The sequence below is a fragment of the Camarhynchus parvulus genome, chromosome 5 (assembly GCF_901933205.1).
Source record: "Camarhynchus parvulus chromosome 5, STF_HiC, whole genome shotgun sequence".
Taxonomy (NCBI): domain Eukaryota; kingdom Metazoa; phylum Chordata; class Aves; order Passeriformes; family Thraupidae; genus Camarhynchus; species Camarhynchus parvulus.
Window position 1 is genome coordinate 55,665,362 of NC_044575.1, and position 17,135 is coordinate 55,682,496.

The 17,135-nt window shown below is 42.5% G+C and overlaps 1 protein-coding gene across 1 annotated transcript in view; it reads right to left on the reverse strand.

The window, feature by feature from the left end:
- Positions 1-17,135, reverse strand: part of SYT16 (synaptotagmin 16) — a 72,094-nt gene that overhangs the window by 18,513 nt on the left and 36,446 nt on the right. The gene's annotated exons all lie outside the window — the stretch shown is intronic.

The following is a 17,135-nucleotide window of genomic DNA, read 5'->3' on the forward strand; positions in this document are numbered from 1 at the left end:
AAGTGCAGCCCCAAAGCAATCTCTTCTATGAAAACACAAATCAAACCACAGAAAAGCACAGCTGAGGCCTGATGAACAGGTATCACAATTTCCTCCTGTGCAGGAGGAGGAGGAGGAGGAGATGACAGGAGTTAGCACTGTCCTCAGGAGCATGGTGCTGGTGAGGAAGGCAGCCTCACAGACAGAACAGAGGGACAGCATTACCCTCTCACCCATCCCTGAGAGCTTAGTGAGCAGCTCCAAAAACCAACCAGGAATCTCTAAATCCCATGCTTGGGGTAAACTTTCCTCCCAAGGACAACAGAGTGGAGATGTGTTACCTAATTTCCTAACTGCTTTTATTAGTTTTAATTCATCTTGTCCTACACACATGTCCTCCATGGGCTAGAGTAAGCTTCATTAATGAGAATAAAATAATTCACACCACAGATTCCTTTTCTACACCACCGAAATCTCTGTTATGAACACAGGGTGCTTTTTTCTACTTGAAAGCACCAGTGAGAGCTCTCTGGATGGAGCAGCACAGATAATTGCATGTCCAGGGACACAGATGAAAATAACATCATGATTTGGCCTTGGATGTGTTCTGCAAGCACTTCTAGAAGAAAACCAGGGACATTCCTCCTCCTAATGCATCTCATGATGAGCCTTGCTTCAGGAACATGGAAAGAAAATTCTGCCTCCAACTCTTTCAAATAAGCAAAAAGCAGTCACAGTGAAAGAATGAGTTGTGCTTCCAGACAGCTATGAAAACATAACAATTTCCTTAGCAAACAGAGCTATTTGGGGTTTAAAGGTTTTACAGAAGGAGGTGAGGTTGGAAAGAGCCTCTGGAGGTCATCTTGTCCACTACCCTGCTCAAGAAGGGCCACATCTTTCTTTGCTCCTGCAAAGGTCACCACCAAAGAACAAACATTTTTCTCAAATTTGGTCCCAAATTCAGATTTTAAAAGATAGTATTAATTACTGTGTTTAATAGGAAACTATTAGCTTGCTTTTGTTAAATGAATCAATGTTTTTATTCCTGTCTGATAAATGAGATGGAGAATCTGGTGGCCTGGAGGAGGCTGAGGCACCCAACAACTTTTTCTGTCTCAGTTTTCACTGTCAGCTGCTTGTCTCACATCTCTCAAGTCCATGAATCTCCAGGCAGGGGCTGGAGGAATGAAGTCCCACCCATCACAGGAGAAGATCAGGTTTGAGACCCTCTGAGGGACTTGAACATCCACAAATCTGTGCTACCTGATGAGATACAACAGATTTTCCAGGATCTTGAGGGAGCTGACTCATGCAGGAGAGACATGGACCTGTTAGAGCAGGTCCAAAACCAAAAAAAAAAAACAACTGTCTGAGGGCTGAAACACCTTTTGCATGAAGACAGGCTGAGATTTAGGGTTGCTCATCCTGGAAAAGACAAGGTGTCAGGAAGACCTTATCTCTGCTTTTCAGACTTGAAGAGGGATTACAAGAAAGATGGAGAGATACTTTTTGCCAAGGCCTGTAGTGACAGGACAAGGGTAATGTTTTGAACTGAAACAGGTGAATTTAAATTGGATATAAGGCAAAAATTCTTTACTGTGGAATGGTGAGACCACTAGCACAGGCTGATCAGAGGAGCTGTGGGCACCCCAGCCTTGGATATGTTCAAGGCCAGGCTGGATGGGGCTCTGAATAACTTGATCAAAGGTAGGGGAATTGGACTAGATAAATTTCAAAGGTCCCTTCCAACCTGAGCCTTTCTATGATCCTCTACATATCCCTCTGTCTTAGAACAGAAAGCCCAAATCTTTCTGAGTAGAAGAAATTCTATGTTTGGCCTTAGCAGCAAATGTACTGTTTCTGATGCTTATCTGCTCCACACACACAAAATTCCAATGACAGGAGTGGGGATTATACTCAGGAAACATTTCCTGCAGGTGAACAGAAGTCCTTGTTCCTGTCCTTGGCTGCTCTTTCAATTGAAGAACTCAGAAATTAGGAGAATAACTTTATCCCCTCTCTTCAACTATGAACGAGCTCCACTCTCCCTCCCAGTAAAATGCTTCAAGCACAGGCACTTCAACCAACAAGTCTGAGAGCATCTCACAGCTTCGTAATTATGGTTCTCTTCCTCATGGGAGATGGTCCTTCAGGAGCAAAGAGGGATCCAAATTCATCTCTCTCAAATTCCAGGTGAGTGCTCTTCTCACTCCCTTCTGAAATGCAGAACCCATCTCTTCTCCTGCTCCTCATCCTCCCATCTGGCAGACCTAGTTCTGAACTGAGAGCCCTCATTGTCTCACTTCTGCCCTGAGCAAAAAGTCTTGAGTGAGGGTAGAAAGTAATTTTTTTTGCCATTACTCCCCTTCTTCTCTACAAAGTCAGAAAACAGAAAGAACTCAACACAGAAGCATAAGCAAGAAAAATAACAGAAATTCCACACATTTACTGAGACTGAATGGATCCAGGCACTCCTTAAGGCATTTAATTAGCAAGCCAATGTCTAATACACATTTAAACAGTGGGTCATCCATCAAAGCACACACCACACAGCAGGCTTTCAGAATAAAATGCTTCTGCAGTAAGAAATTATCCTCACACAATTGTCTTGTGGGTTTGACTCCTGCTGGGATAATATCCAGATCAATAATAGAGGAATTTTCAAAAACTACATTAAAGCCATAAAAGTCTACCCGTAACAGGAGAACTCCAGAAATATATTAATAGAGCAAGCCATCTCCCTGAGACTCAGGCACAAAATGAATGTGTTAGGAAAGCAAAAAATGTAGTATTCAGGGGAAGTAAAGAAAAAGGTGATTCACCCAAACCAATCAGTGAAACAGTCTGGCTTTTTCTTTAAATTTAAAGCAGTTTTGGTAAGAGATAATCATGTATAAATACCAGTATTAGATGATCATTACAGGTAATAGACTAACTATACAGACTAGAACAACTACACCTCTCCAATTACATCCCTTCCAACATTATATTCACAAAATAAATGTTGAAAACAAAAGTTCCTCCTGTAAAGGAAAAGGTCAGAGCAGTAAAATGCCTGTAATTTACCTGAGAGATCTTTAAGGAAGAAAATGTCAACCGTCTTATGAATACCTGACGTGAATAAACAGCACAGCATCAGGGACAGAGGTTGAGACAGCATTATCTGAACTTTAATTAGCCAAGAGTCCCTGCAGAGCAACAGCAGACAGTTCTAAGATTAAGGGCAGATAGTAGTGTACAATGAAAAATGTGATTTTTCCTAAGAATCCTGTCTCCCAAACTTTCCCTTTCAGGTCACATGTTCACAGTCCAGGAAGGAGGCAAGGGGGATACTGGGTAGCAGAAATCACCAATGAATCAGAAAAGCCTGTGTTCAGGGTTGGAGAACTGGCTGTGAAAAAAAAAAAAAACTGTCAGATGAAAGGATGAGCATGACCTCCCAATAGAACCCTAACAGGAACTGGGATATAGAAGCCTCTCTCCAAAGATACAAGCATATCAAACACTGAAAACCAGGCTGGAAAAATATTGTGCAGTCCCTCCTCACACTGGTAGGCAAATGTTCTGGCTAATTTACAGCATCTGTCTTTTTTTTTCAATGACACAAAATCTCTCAGTTCTATGAATCATTATATTGTGCCAAAGGAATGTCCTGAGAGGTCTCATCACTTCCTAAAGCCCACTGCCAGAATTAAAAGATGGGGACTGGTAGATCTTGCTAAATTAACACCACAAAGCTCATTAACCAGCAAGAAACACAGATGAAGAATTTACGGAATTTATGTGTGCCTGTTACCTGTGCTGACCAAGGCTGTGTTTGCTATGTGAACTTTAAGGAATCACTTTGCTTCCATGCAAAATAAAATTGAAATTACAAAAAAAAAAAAAGCATGTCTTTTCTTTGAAAGAAATTAGATCCCTTCTTTAAACTGTTTAAAAGTCATGATGAAAGTTAAGAACCTGTTTAAATTTAGTCCAGAGGAAGAAAGGATTTCAGTATGGACCTGGGTACTTCTGGACTTGAAATCCTCCTAGCTACAAGCAGTGATTTTTCAAACCCCTCTTCCCATAAGACAGCAGAGCTATGGCTTAGTGGGCCTCAGGAATATTTGCCCTCACACAGCAGCAATTCTCTTGCCTGGCCCCTGCTACAGCCCCAGTTCCACATCTGCAATACCTCTGCATCCTTGCACTGAGACAAACCCACAAGGAGACCCAGCAGTCCCTGGTAATTTGGAGATTAGCCACCAAAAGAGTGCTAAAAAACTTCCTAGAAGAGCCTCAAAGGAGCAGAATCATTACGTAATTACAATAAATCTAAACAAAAATGGCCTGTAAATTTTAGGGGTTAAGGAGAAAAAGGATCTTAAATTTCAAGTGACATTATGTAATCAGGCCAAGATTGTTTAATTTACCACATGCTGGGTAATAGCCTGAGAAGGCTCCATGTTTCCAGAGCTGAAATAGTCTCTTTATTAACAGGGTGATTTGCAGAGAGGCTGTGGGCAGAGCTGGCATTCCAGCCTGTTCATCTCCCCAGAGCATCCTCCAAACACTTCCTTCATGCTGTGTGCACTCCAGGATCTATTCAGGTTACTACAAAGATTTTTTAACAGGTGAAAAGTTAAAGCTAAATGAGTCCAAAGTGCAGACTGTCACAACAGTGAAAACAGAACCAGGGGGTCAAGGAAACTCTCCTGTAAGAACACAGTGAGAGAAGACTCTGCCCCATGCCAAGTCTGAGTGGGAGAGAAGTTCAGGCTGTCCAAGATGCTCAGCTTTGCTCTGTGCCTGAGTTTGCTATAGATTTTGGATTATATAAGAGATGGAAACTACCAGCAATATGTGTAAAAGGTCTGTTAAGAGTAGACAAGGAGAAGAGAAGTCTCAGGCAAAGTCTGAACATGCCATGATCCCAGTCTGGACTCAGCACTTCCTAAAGGTCCTTCATCCTTCTCACCCAGAGGATCTGCTCAGCTGGAGCAGTGTGTGATACACCCTTGGGGCACAGGGATGGCTTTACACCCACAAATCTTTGTTTTGTGATCGTGGCACCAGCTAGGTTCCTCTGAAAATAAAAGTAAGAGCAACTCTGCACCATGTTGTACTGGAAGAGCTAGATGGAGAGATCTTCAAATGATCTAATTGGAGGGTGCATTAAATTCAAGCAATTATATTTCAAAATTAAAACATTCTATTGAACTAAAAACAAGGGCACTTTTATGGCTCTTCCCTCTAATGAACTTCTCCAGATTTTAGAATGTGTTCAGGCCAATTTTCTAAATAGCTATGTTTTTAAATGCATTTCATCTCTGTTTGTATAAAAGAGTCATTACATTAGTCCATGGAAGATCATAAAATTCTTCCCTTTCTGTGCCATAAATTTTTAGTTTCTGTCATTGCCTGACATTTGGTGTATGTGCTGGCAAATGATACAGCATAATTCATCCAATGTTCACCTTGTGTTTGTGAAGTTGTTACAAAAGGAGACATTCAGCTTCTGCTAAAAGGCTTGCTAAAGAGATGACTTATGTGGCACAGATAAAAAATAATTACAACCAAGTCCTGCAGTCTTTACTCCGAGAAAAAATTCCAATAAAAATCCATGAGAATCCCTGTGGGTTAAGGAAACAGAATTCAATAACAATATGCAATTAATGGAAAGATCCTAATGGACTTCAGCAAGACTTGGACCTGGACACTTCCCTCTAAGTATTATAGCTGCAGGTAACATCAGGAAATCAAGTTTAGTAAGAGAGAATGGAGGAACCAAGACTTGTTCTCCACAGCAAAAGAACCTCTCTGTGTGAGGCTACAAATCTCAGACTCCAGGTTCTGTAACCTTTTTCCATGCAAGCAGCACCTCTGCATCCAGACACCTCTGTCCTGTGCTCTTCGTGGCTGGAGGGCAGGTGCCTGAATTTGGGTCTACACTCCACACCTAATTTTTATAGATACTTCTGATCAAAAACCATGTAACCATGACACAAAGGTCTCAAACTGCCTGACCACGTCGTGGTTACTGCCTGAAGATGCTGCCTGTTCATCCTCCCCCCTGTATCTGCTCACCGGGAGAAAAACACAACTCAGGCTTTAGCCAGCCTGCTGCTCCTGGCCAAGAAGCAGAGGACACTTCTGACTCTCAGGTGCATCCTCTGGGTAGAAAAAGTCACCAAGGATTTAGGGAGCACTGGGGCATGAACATGAGAATCACCTGCTTCTTCAAACCTCTCGAAAGCTTGATGATGTCATATTGTATCAGCAACATTTACATGTTATTAGACCCTGCTCAATTCTGCCTGTTAACCTATTTTATTTTTTTAAATGAAGATATTTAACAGAGCAAAACACCAAGTCACAACACACAGAAGTGTGGTGGTGTTTGAGGGTCCCCAGGACGAGGGAAGAGATGAGAATCTTGACTCCATGTTTCAGAAGGCTGATTTATTATATTATGATATAATATAATATTATATTAAAAGAAAATGATATATTAAAACTACACTAAAAGAAAATGATATACTAAAACTACACTATACTAAAACTACTAAAAGAAATAGAAAGGAGACATCAGAGGGCTAGAAAAGAATGATGATAAAAAACCCGTAACAGACTCAGAGTCCAACACAGCTGGCTGTGATTGGCCATTAATTAAAAACAATTCACATGCTGGGTAAACAATCCTCCAAATCACATTCCAAAGGAGCAAAACATGGGGAAGCTGAAGCTTCCCAGCTTCCCAGGAGAAGAAATACTGGTGAAGGGATTTTTTATAAAATATGACAGTGACACAGAAGAACCTTGTAAAATCACTTGCAAGTGCTAAGACGAAGTAGTAAACAAAGGACTTGAAAACTTTTTCCTGCTTCCATTCCCCTGCAGCCCCTGCTAAGGTGGGGAGAGAACTTTGTGCAAAAAAAAAAGCAGCTCAGATGTAACCTGCTCATGAACACATAAATATGGCACGTGGCTAATAGGCACTGCTGGCTCCATCTGCCAGCAGCAGACAAGCTCTGGAGACCAATGTGAATTATAACCTTTAAAAGTGAAAATAACATAGTTGAGCACATCCCCCTGCTGCCATCATGTGCATGGGGCATGGCTGTACCCTCAGCAGTGCTCAGCACCCTGCAGGTGGGGGAAGGAGTGTGGTGTTTGTGAGGCTCCCCAGGACGAGGGAAGAGATGAATCTGACTCCATGTCTCAGAAGCCTGAGATATTATTATATTATATTATATTATATTATATTATATTATATTATATTATATTATATTATATTATATTATATTATATTATATTATATTATATTATATTATATTATATTATATTATATTAATAAAGGATACATCAGAAGGCTTAACAAGAATGAGTAATAAAATCTTGTGACTGACTCAGAGAGTCTGACACAGCTGGCTGTGATTTGTTATTAAGTAAAAACAATTCACATGGAACCAATCAGAGATGCACCTGTTGGTAAATGATATCCAGACCACATTCCAAAGCAATCAGATAATTACTGTTTTCATTCTTTTCTGAGGCTTCTCAGCTTCCCAGGAGAAGAATCCTGGCGAAGGGATTTTTCAGAAAATACGACAGTGACAAAGGAGGGCTCAGGACGTGCTCTGTATTCTTGGCCTGGCTTGGTCAGGATGGAAACACAGGGACATTTTGCTGATGTCCCTGCCAGCATCACAGGGGGAGCACAGCAGGATGCTGGGAGCAGTGGGACGCAGCAGTCACAGTGCACACTGGGGTTTGTGTGTGAACAGCCCAGCTGGGAGTGGGGTCAGGCTGCAGCTCATTCTGCAGCACCAAGGGCATGATTGGGTTGCCAAGACTCACTCTGATAATCTCCATGGCAAACCCCAGCAGCTGAGCAAACAGGGGGAGAGGGAGGCTCTCCTGTTTTGGGAGGGAAAGCACCTTCCTCCACCTCGAACCTAACATCAGCCTCAGGTGAGGAAACAGGGACCTGCTTTTACACACTCTGCTTGGTCTATTAAAAATCTGCAGGATAAATTTGATGATAAGTGCTGTCAGAGCTCCATAAATGTGCCTGCTGCTGCACAGGAGGCAGCACTCCTCTCCCAGGACACAGCACCAAGTCCAGCTGAGCCCAGCAGAAGCCAGCTCCTTTCAGGCCACCACATTGGTAGGTCTGACCCTCTGGTGTGCCACAGTTTGACAACAAGCCTGCTCTTCCTGCTGGAAAACTGCTCTCAACTGGAGGAAAAAAGCTGTGTTCCTGCTCTGATAGAAGTGAAAAAAATTTAAACATTCGTTTGTAAATGGTCGGTGAACAGCTGTCATAAAATTTGATTACTTTTATGTAAGCTATTAAAAATAACCTTCTTTGAAATTTTCTTGGATAAAAATTATTTCAAGCTGTAACAACCCCATGGCCTAAATGTGATCCAGTCAAATAATCAAAACACATAAAAATAAACATTCCTTTTCAGCCTAATACCTGCATTTCTACCCACAGATCCTATAAGCTCTACTAAATGCATCTAATTGCTCAGAAAATGCTATAAAATTCTTTTAATATGTGTATATCTTTTGGGTGATTAGGATAAAAATAAAAAATTATCCCAGTTTAACCAAAAGTCCATATTTCAAATTTCATTCTCACATTTCAACGCATTCTCAACTTTTCTAAAAATTCTGGGTAAAATAACATCTTTAGTAATTAATCCACACCTTTCACCATTTTCTCAAACAAGTGTCACATTAAAATCCTGCATCCATGGGCATGATCCAGTCAAATAATCAAAACACATAAAAATAAACATTCCTTTTCAGCCTAATACCTGCGTTTCTACTTGAAGTTCTACCAAATGTATCTAATTGCCCAGCAAATGCTATAAAATTATTTTAATATGTGTATATATTTTGGGTGATTAGGATAAAAATAAAAAATCATCCCAGTTTAACCAAAAGTCCACATTTCACTCAACTTTATAAAAATTCTGGGTAAAATAACATCTTTAGTAATTAATCCACACCTTTCACCATTTTCTAACAAGTGTAACATTAAAATCCTGCGTCCATGGGTGTGAGGCTGTAAACTTTGATAAACATGCCTTAACATAATGTGAAATTCTGATTATTGCAAGAAATTTTGCAAAGGCCACGTGGATGCAGGACTCCTGGACAGCTCCTGTCAGGGCACTGAGCCACCTGCAGCCCCCAATGAAGCACAGCAGAGCCCTTTTTCCAAGAGAGGAGGAGGAGGGTGCAGGGATGGAGGAGAGAAGCTTGGCATGGTGTGATACATTATTGGCTGCTTGACTTTGATTTCAACTTCCCCAATCCCCAAGGCACGAGTGCATCACTTGTTATGACAGAGGCTGCTATTCCTCACAAACATTTGGAAGCACACAGGCTAATTAAACTGTGGCACTGGGGAATCTGCAGCAAATCTGCCTGATGTGCCTGCTGCTGCTGAATCGCTGCCTGAGCAGCGACAGCTCCCTGTCAACTTAATATCTCTGTATTAATAACAGTAACTTAACCCAGGGGAGAGGAAAACGAACACCATTCAAACACACAAGTGGCCTGATTAGCAAAGGACAAGGGGGAAGCATTTTTCTACATCACCATGGAAACTTAAATAAAGGGCCCGTAATTACAATCTAAATTCTGGAAAGATAATGAATACATCTTGAGATCTGCAGATGTTGTGCAGCATATACATATTTCTAGCAACTTCAACTCAATTACTTCTATGCAGCATCTGTTTTACAAATCAACTTCCCACTGCTCATAATGAGGCATGTGGGATTTTTTTTTTTTTTCCCAAAGGAGACAGTGGGGGAAGAAGAAGGGTGACCTCTTTTTTCTGGCAAGGTATTTCAAACCACCGCTGTTTATTTAGAAATCTCAAACACCCAGTCAGTTACAAAGTTAGCTTACAGGCATCCAAATACACCAAGCTAAAATGCATGAAATAAATAATTCAAGAATTTGCTGCAGTGTTACCAAGTAGAAAGAATAACTTATCATTTGCTCCAAGCTTACCCAAGAAAAAAAGAAATTACTGAATAAAATGCATCGTGTAGGTGTGAAATATAGAGGTACTGCACACATCCTGTCTGCCTGTGTGTTAAAAAATAACAACAACAAACAAGAGTAATTTTGTCTGAACAATGGAAACTTCCCAAATGCCAAATTTCTTGTTTTCCTATACATTTAATGCTGCCTTTGTGCATCCACTTTTTCTTAGAGATTTTTGATTCTGCTCTATGGAAGTCAGTGAGGGTTTCAATGGGAACATCACCAAGCCCTGAAGGAAGCAGGGGTAGTAACAAAAAAATGCATTTGATCACAAAACCAAGACAATATCAGTACATCTATGCATAATGCAAACACTCAGAGCATCCCAGGAGCACTCACTGCTGTGTTCTTTGCTCCTACAGAAGCAGTCATACAGGCCTGGCCTTAAAATTTTCATGATCAGGATGACAGAGAGGAACAGAGCTCCTACCTCAGCAAAACCCAGAACTGTGCACAGAAAGAAAAGCTCTTCTTTGGGAAAATGGAAAGGTCTGTGGCAAACAAGGGACTTGTTAAAGCTTCTCAGAAAAAGGAGGAACATTTTGTACAGGGAGGAACGTTTTGTGCAGCAGCACACATGGAGCTGCTCCTATCAATTCCTGGGTGGCTGCAGCTCTGTAGGAGTTTTCAGTCTGGAGCCTTCACCCTGCTCTTGCTGTCAGCCCCTTGAACTGGGAATTCAAATGCACAAAGCATCAACCTGCCTGATTTAGGCTTGACTAAGGAGGAGGGCACCCAATTCAAGCCATTCCCTTAGATCCCAAATGTGTTAAAAATGATGGAGGAAACCCAAGCTCCTGCACATTGGCAGGACACCCCTGACAGACACCCCGCAGTCATTTACTGCTGAGGAGGACTGGATTTCTCCTTGCACCATCCCTGTGTGTTTTCACCCCTTCCTGCCAGGTCTGACAGCCAGGGAATATTTGGTGTCCAGTGCTGAAGGTGAGGATTTCCCTTCTCTACTCAGTGTCAACAGACAGGGCCCTGCTTCTGCCCCTCCATCTGTCCTCCCTCCATGACCAAACCAACGAGGAAGCTCCCCAGGGTGAGTTAATTTGGGTGTTTGCATGTGATAGAGGTGGAGAGAATCACAGCTTAGAGATACCAGAGGATATTCACAACAAAAATAATCTTAAAGAAAAGAGAACAAAACAGCAAAAAAGAAAGTAATAAGAAAAAAAAAACCAAAACATTTTTTGGCTCTAACCACCCCTACAGTGAAACAATACAGCAGTCAGAGCATACACCCCAATTCTGTGCACAGCTGTGCAAAGAAATAGAGGACTGCCCACAGAAAACAGCATGAAAACCAGCATATTTTCCTGTTGTTTCTTCCCTACTCCCAAAATTGGATTTTAAAAATAGGAACATGGGATTCCACATCAAACTGGCTCTCACTGTGCTGCCTAGGGTTCTTCCATAGCTGTAAGAAATGGCAGCCAAGAGACTGAACCACAATCATCCCTGATTTTCCCAATCACCTACTTTACATCTTACATGTGGAGCAAAAATGAGTCAGGCTTCATTTATTCTACTGGGTTCTATTAGCACGGGCCCAGGATTTGTGCAGAAAATGGAAGAAAAAAGGAGATTACACACTGTAGGAGACACTGCTAAGCCAGGAAAGCCCCTGGTGTGGATGCAGTTACATCCATGAGTCAGCCTGCAGGTCCCTGACAGCTCAGGTTGGGTTGTGTGCAGGAAACATGCAGCTGCAGAGGCAGAAAAGCACCTTCTGTCAGCAGATGTGCTGCACTGGGGACTCTGCAGGGCCCAGGTGGAGCTGAGTGTGCTCTGGGGTGTGGCGCTGGAAATGCTCATGGGCTCAGAAACTCAACAAACTGCTGGATGCCAATGGCTGGTGAAGTAGAAAGCACTGTCCTTTCCTTCCCCCCCCCCCTCAAAAAAAGAACTTTCCCCTCACCATTATTATTTCCATAACTATTTTCCTGGTGGTTTTCATACCACAATGGATTGAATTCCTTCAGGTTACCCCTCCATCATTTCTTCGTTTTGTTTGTTTGGCTTGGATATGAACTTCCTCTAATGAAAGGCAGTCAGTTCCTAAACCTCCTCCAGTGTGTTTAAGGAAGTTTCTTTGGATTAGGGCTCTTTGCTTTCAGCTAGCAGAAATCAAACTGGCCAAGGAAACAGCCAGAAAACTCAGGTCACTGATTTTTCTCCTCTTTAAAGCAGTTTCACCACTCCACAGAAGACCCAGCATTTAAACCATCAGCTTCACACCCACAGGGCTTTGTTTGCTGATCAACAGTGTGGAAATGAACTCCCTCCAAAAGATATTTGTTTGGATTTGATACAGAAAACAACTGCACTGCAACAAGGCAGATATTTATTTTCCCACTGATTTTTCTAATTGAAACTTTGTTTGCTGCCAGAGTGTTGATTCACCACAGTCCCCCCCCTTTAGTGTAACACCACAGCACTCCTGGGAAAATCACCAGCTTTGGGAGCAGCAGTGGGTGGGGATGTGGTGCAGCAACGCTCACATGGCTCAGTACTAAAGCTGTCACCCAAAAGGGACAATCCTGTCCTCCTGCCCTTCCCCTCTTCTCTTTATTTTGGTTTTAGCAATCACATGGCCAATTCACCTGGCTCAAAAGTAGCAGGGAAGGGGCTGCTGGCTCTTGTTGGAAGCAAGAGGCTGGGCTGAGTCATGGGAAGCTCCTGAGCTCTGTGATAGGGGAAGGATGTTGTATTTCATCCTGTTGTATTTCAGCTGCAGTTTCACTTCAATAAGTGGCAATTGCAAAACTCAGGCCCGAGGGTTTTGTAGCTCCATTATTTATGGCAGTAATTCTAACCCCCAAACTGACCTTGAGACACAGAACTCCAGCAAACCACAGGGCTCTCATTAATCCAAACTCAGGGCTTCCTCTCCAGCACCACCAGTCTCATTATTTGCTAGCAAATACTCCCACAACAATTATGCTGTATGGACTGTACAGGTTTGAATCCCTCTCAGCCTGAGGAGGTAAATTCCTCCAAACACCCAGCTTATGGTGGCAGTCTTCATGAGTCCCTCGAAGGATTCTTCACCTCACAGGGGTTCTGAGTTCTTGAGTCAGAGAAGCACCTGCCTGGACATGAGGGAACTTTCAGGTGGTACAGAGATGCCATGAGAGCATCAGCTATTTTCATGGTCATGGGAAGGGATTTTCTGCGGATTTTGCTATGGACTGATTTAAGATTCAACCCAAGTCATTCTTGTTGGTCTGCAAATGGGAACTGATGAAGTGTCCCTTAGTCCATCTGTGGAAACAGCATGAGAATCACACAAACAGCATCTGTGGAGGGACAGCCCAACCACACCTTCCTCATTACCTGCAAGACCCAACACTGACATTCCCTGGCTTTAAAACTGCACAGTTTTACCTCCATGACTGTAATCTCCATATTCCAGAAAATTAATTTTCCTCTTGGTTACTAAAACCACTTTCATTGCAGAAAATTAATTTTCTTGTTGGTTACTAAAACTACTTGAGGAGTCTGTGAGGCCACTCAAAATGATGGCTGCTGTCACCAGGTCATTACAGCAGCCAAAAATTACCTGGGCACAGGGAAGTCATATCCACACCCCTGTCTGGCAAAGGGTGAAGATCAACACCAGCTCACCTTTTGGCAGAGTGATTCCATCTCATATAAGCTTACATTAGTGATTAGTGGGTTTTGTGCTGTTAAGCATTGCAAGGAGGGAAGAGGGATGGATTACCTGTGCTTCCACCAAGCCCCTGTGTGGCATTCACATTCTCTGAAAAAATCCCTTCTCCCAGGATTCTTCTCCTGGGAAGCTGAGAAGCCTCAGAGAAAAGGAAAACAATTCTTACCTCTGCTTCTCCTGTGTTTTGCTCATGTGGAATGTGTTTGGAGATTGTTTATCCACAGGTGATTGTTTCATTGCATTCCAGTGTGAGTTGTTTGACTCATTGGCCAATCAGGGCCAAGCTGTGTCGGGACTCTGGAAAGAGTCACGAGTTTTCATTATTATCTTTTTAGCATTTAGTAAGTATCCTTTCTGAATTCTTTAGTATAGTGTAGTATTCTATAATATCATATCATATCGTAATAAATTAGCCTTCTGAGAATATGGAGTCAGATTCATCATTCCTCCCTGCAAATACAACACCCCTGCAGGCCAAGCTGGCAACAACTGCAACAGAAAAGAAAAACCACACACACACACACACACACACAAAAGACAAACAGTAGTACTGTTTGTGTCAGCACACAGAAATACTATGTTCCAGCTCTGCACAGTGCTGCTAGTATTGCCTGCATGTCACCTCCACCACAACACAATGAGATCATTCACACCTGCCTCGCCTGTAGTAGGAGAGGGAAGGTGAGGAGGCAGGGTTTCTAGGAGAAAGGCAGCATTTCCCAGATGCTGCCAAGATGTTGTTTATTGGTAAATGAAGTCTCTTGAGTCCTAAACAACCTTCCCAGAGGAAGATAGAGTCGCAACTGCCATATGGAGAGTGGGAAGAGGATGTCACTTAGCGAAATGGATCAGAAAATACATGCACAAACACACACGCTCACACACAATTTGTTCTGTAACTGCACAGAATGGCAAAAGCCATTTCATCCTCTCAAATAAATCCTTCTCTATACAGCTTATGCAACCTTCTAGATGACAAGAGCAGATGACAAGTGCTCCTGAGAAGAGCATCCTTCCCCATGCCCCAAGGGAGATGGGCACGAGAAGGTTCTGCCCACCAGACAAGAAACTTGGTGAAAACCCAAACCTCTGATCTACTGTGGCCTGACAAAGACACTGTCTAAAATCACTGACTGAGGATGAATACCAATGCTGACAGGCCCAAGACAGTCGAGCTGGCAATGGTACCACCTTTGAGAAATTGTGATTTGAACCACTGCTTGGCTTCACTTCCCCAGCTGTAAAGATGACATGTCACAATCCACCCTCCTTCTGGGGCTGTTGTGTTTTCTCATCCCCACTCACATGCGACATCCTGCATGAAGATCCCTCATAATCTGAAAATTCGAAGAGACAGAACTGCAAAGGAATACTCTAAATACAAGTAGGAACATTGTACCACCTTCTCAAGGACAAAAGTCTGTGCACAAACACTTGGAGTGCTTCTGAATTTCCCAGAGAGAAAGAATTCAATGCAAACTCACGTCTGCACTTCAGAAAGCCAGGGCTGGCATCGCATTCTTTAGCGAGCAGATGCTGTTCCCAGTCACATTTGTGCTTTGTCCCACTCAAGCTGCCAGGAGCATTTTCTCTGAAGTGTTTTTGTCCACTGTCTGCCTTTGCTTTCACCCCCTTATTCTTCATGGTGGTATTGATTCAGTGTAGCCTCTTTGAATGTCCTTCTTGGAGTGCAGGCAGTGATTTTTATAGGGTTACATTCTGGCTAGAGCACTGGCTGGCTCCATACCCACACAGGTGATAAAATTCATAAACACTTCACTTCTCAATGTGGAGACTGGCCATCTATCTATTTTAGTCTCAAGCTCAAGCAGAAATTTAATTTATCACATAATCAACATCTTCTTCTTAAGGGTATTCTTTGCTATATGGGTTTATAGGACCTAATGAAAACCTTACTTCTTGCCTAGGATTTCCTGCCTGTATGAAGGGTCATTTACTGAGGTCAGGAGTATTCATATAGAGCAGAAAGGATAATTTCCTTTACTACAGAAATTACTGGCAAAAATCAATGACCCCTGTTAAGCTGGAGGCCAAGGTAAGTAAATGCAATAGTGCTCTCTAGATTTAAAAACTCCCAGAGCCTCAGAGGTGTGCTTCCCCTCACACACGTGCTGAGGAAAACCAGCCAGCCATCCAGACAGGGGCTGTCACACTTCCTAGCATTCCAAGGCCACAAAAAATTATTTTAGTGCAACTGGAATACAGCCTTAGCTGGCACTGAGGTTGTCCAGTTGATGAAGGAGAGGAAATCTCTAAGGACTTTTTGCAGTAGAAGTGCTGTGCTCACCTATCCATTACAGCAGGGCTGTGAGCAGTGCCAGACAGCCTGGGAGACTTCCACCCCAGCACTCACTCCTGCAAAAATAGTTCAGCTCTCACTCAGAAGGCTCAGCTCTGCCTGTCCCTGTACCTTTTCAGGGCAGTGTCAGGTGAAAATGAGAACTTAATGGTCATTTGGTTTTTTGTTTGCACAGGACAACAGCCCAGGGGGAGAAGTCCTTGCTTTCAGTGCACACTCATTGCTGTTCTTCACTTTTCTCATTATTGCTTTTCCCCCCTTTAGATTCATGCTGGGAGGCAGAAGCACTGGCCACCTCTACCCTTCTACTTGCAGTGCACTATTTTCAGATGTGGTTTCTTGCTCCTCTGTTTGTTGGTTTGGATTTTTTTTTCAATTCTCAAGCCAACTGTGCAATGATGGATCTGGCAGCCACCCCCAGTCAGCTGAGCAGCAGCATCCCAGCCATGGGGGATGCAAAGCAAAGGCTGCTCTCTCCCTGCTCTGTGCTGTGAGACAGCTCTTCTGCCACAGACACTGAGGTTAAACAATGGACAAGGCTCTGAGAGACTGAGTTCATCTGTTTCTGCAAAATTCACAGCTACAGGATTTGCCACTGGTGGCAGCAATCTGCACACACAGAAGGCTCTGCCTTGCCATCATTAACTTCTTAAGCCAAACACCTGGCACTGCAATAATTCCTGCTGAGCCACCTTCTCAGTATTAAACTGTGGATCAAAAGTAATGTAAAAAATACAATGGTAAAAAAATACAAAGTAAAAAAATACAAAGTAAAAAAAAAAAACCACTCAAACAAAGTAAAAGAAAAAAAACCCACAACTTCTCCTTGTATTTGTTTGAACTTTACTACCATCATTTAATTACAGGGCAGCACAGGGCAGCAGCCAAACCTGCACCCTGTGATTAACCTGCCTCATGGTTTCTGATGGACATTTAACTTAAGAACCCAAGAATTTAATTGCTCAAACAATTTATTAGATCTCTAAGCCTAAAATAGGTTTTCAGTAATATATGTGCTACTTCAGAGCCTAAGAAAACCTACTCTGGGAGCCAGGAAACATTTCCTAAGAGGCAAAAAATGGAATCAAAAACATATTT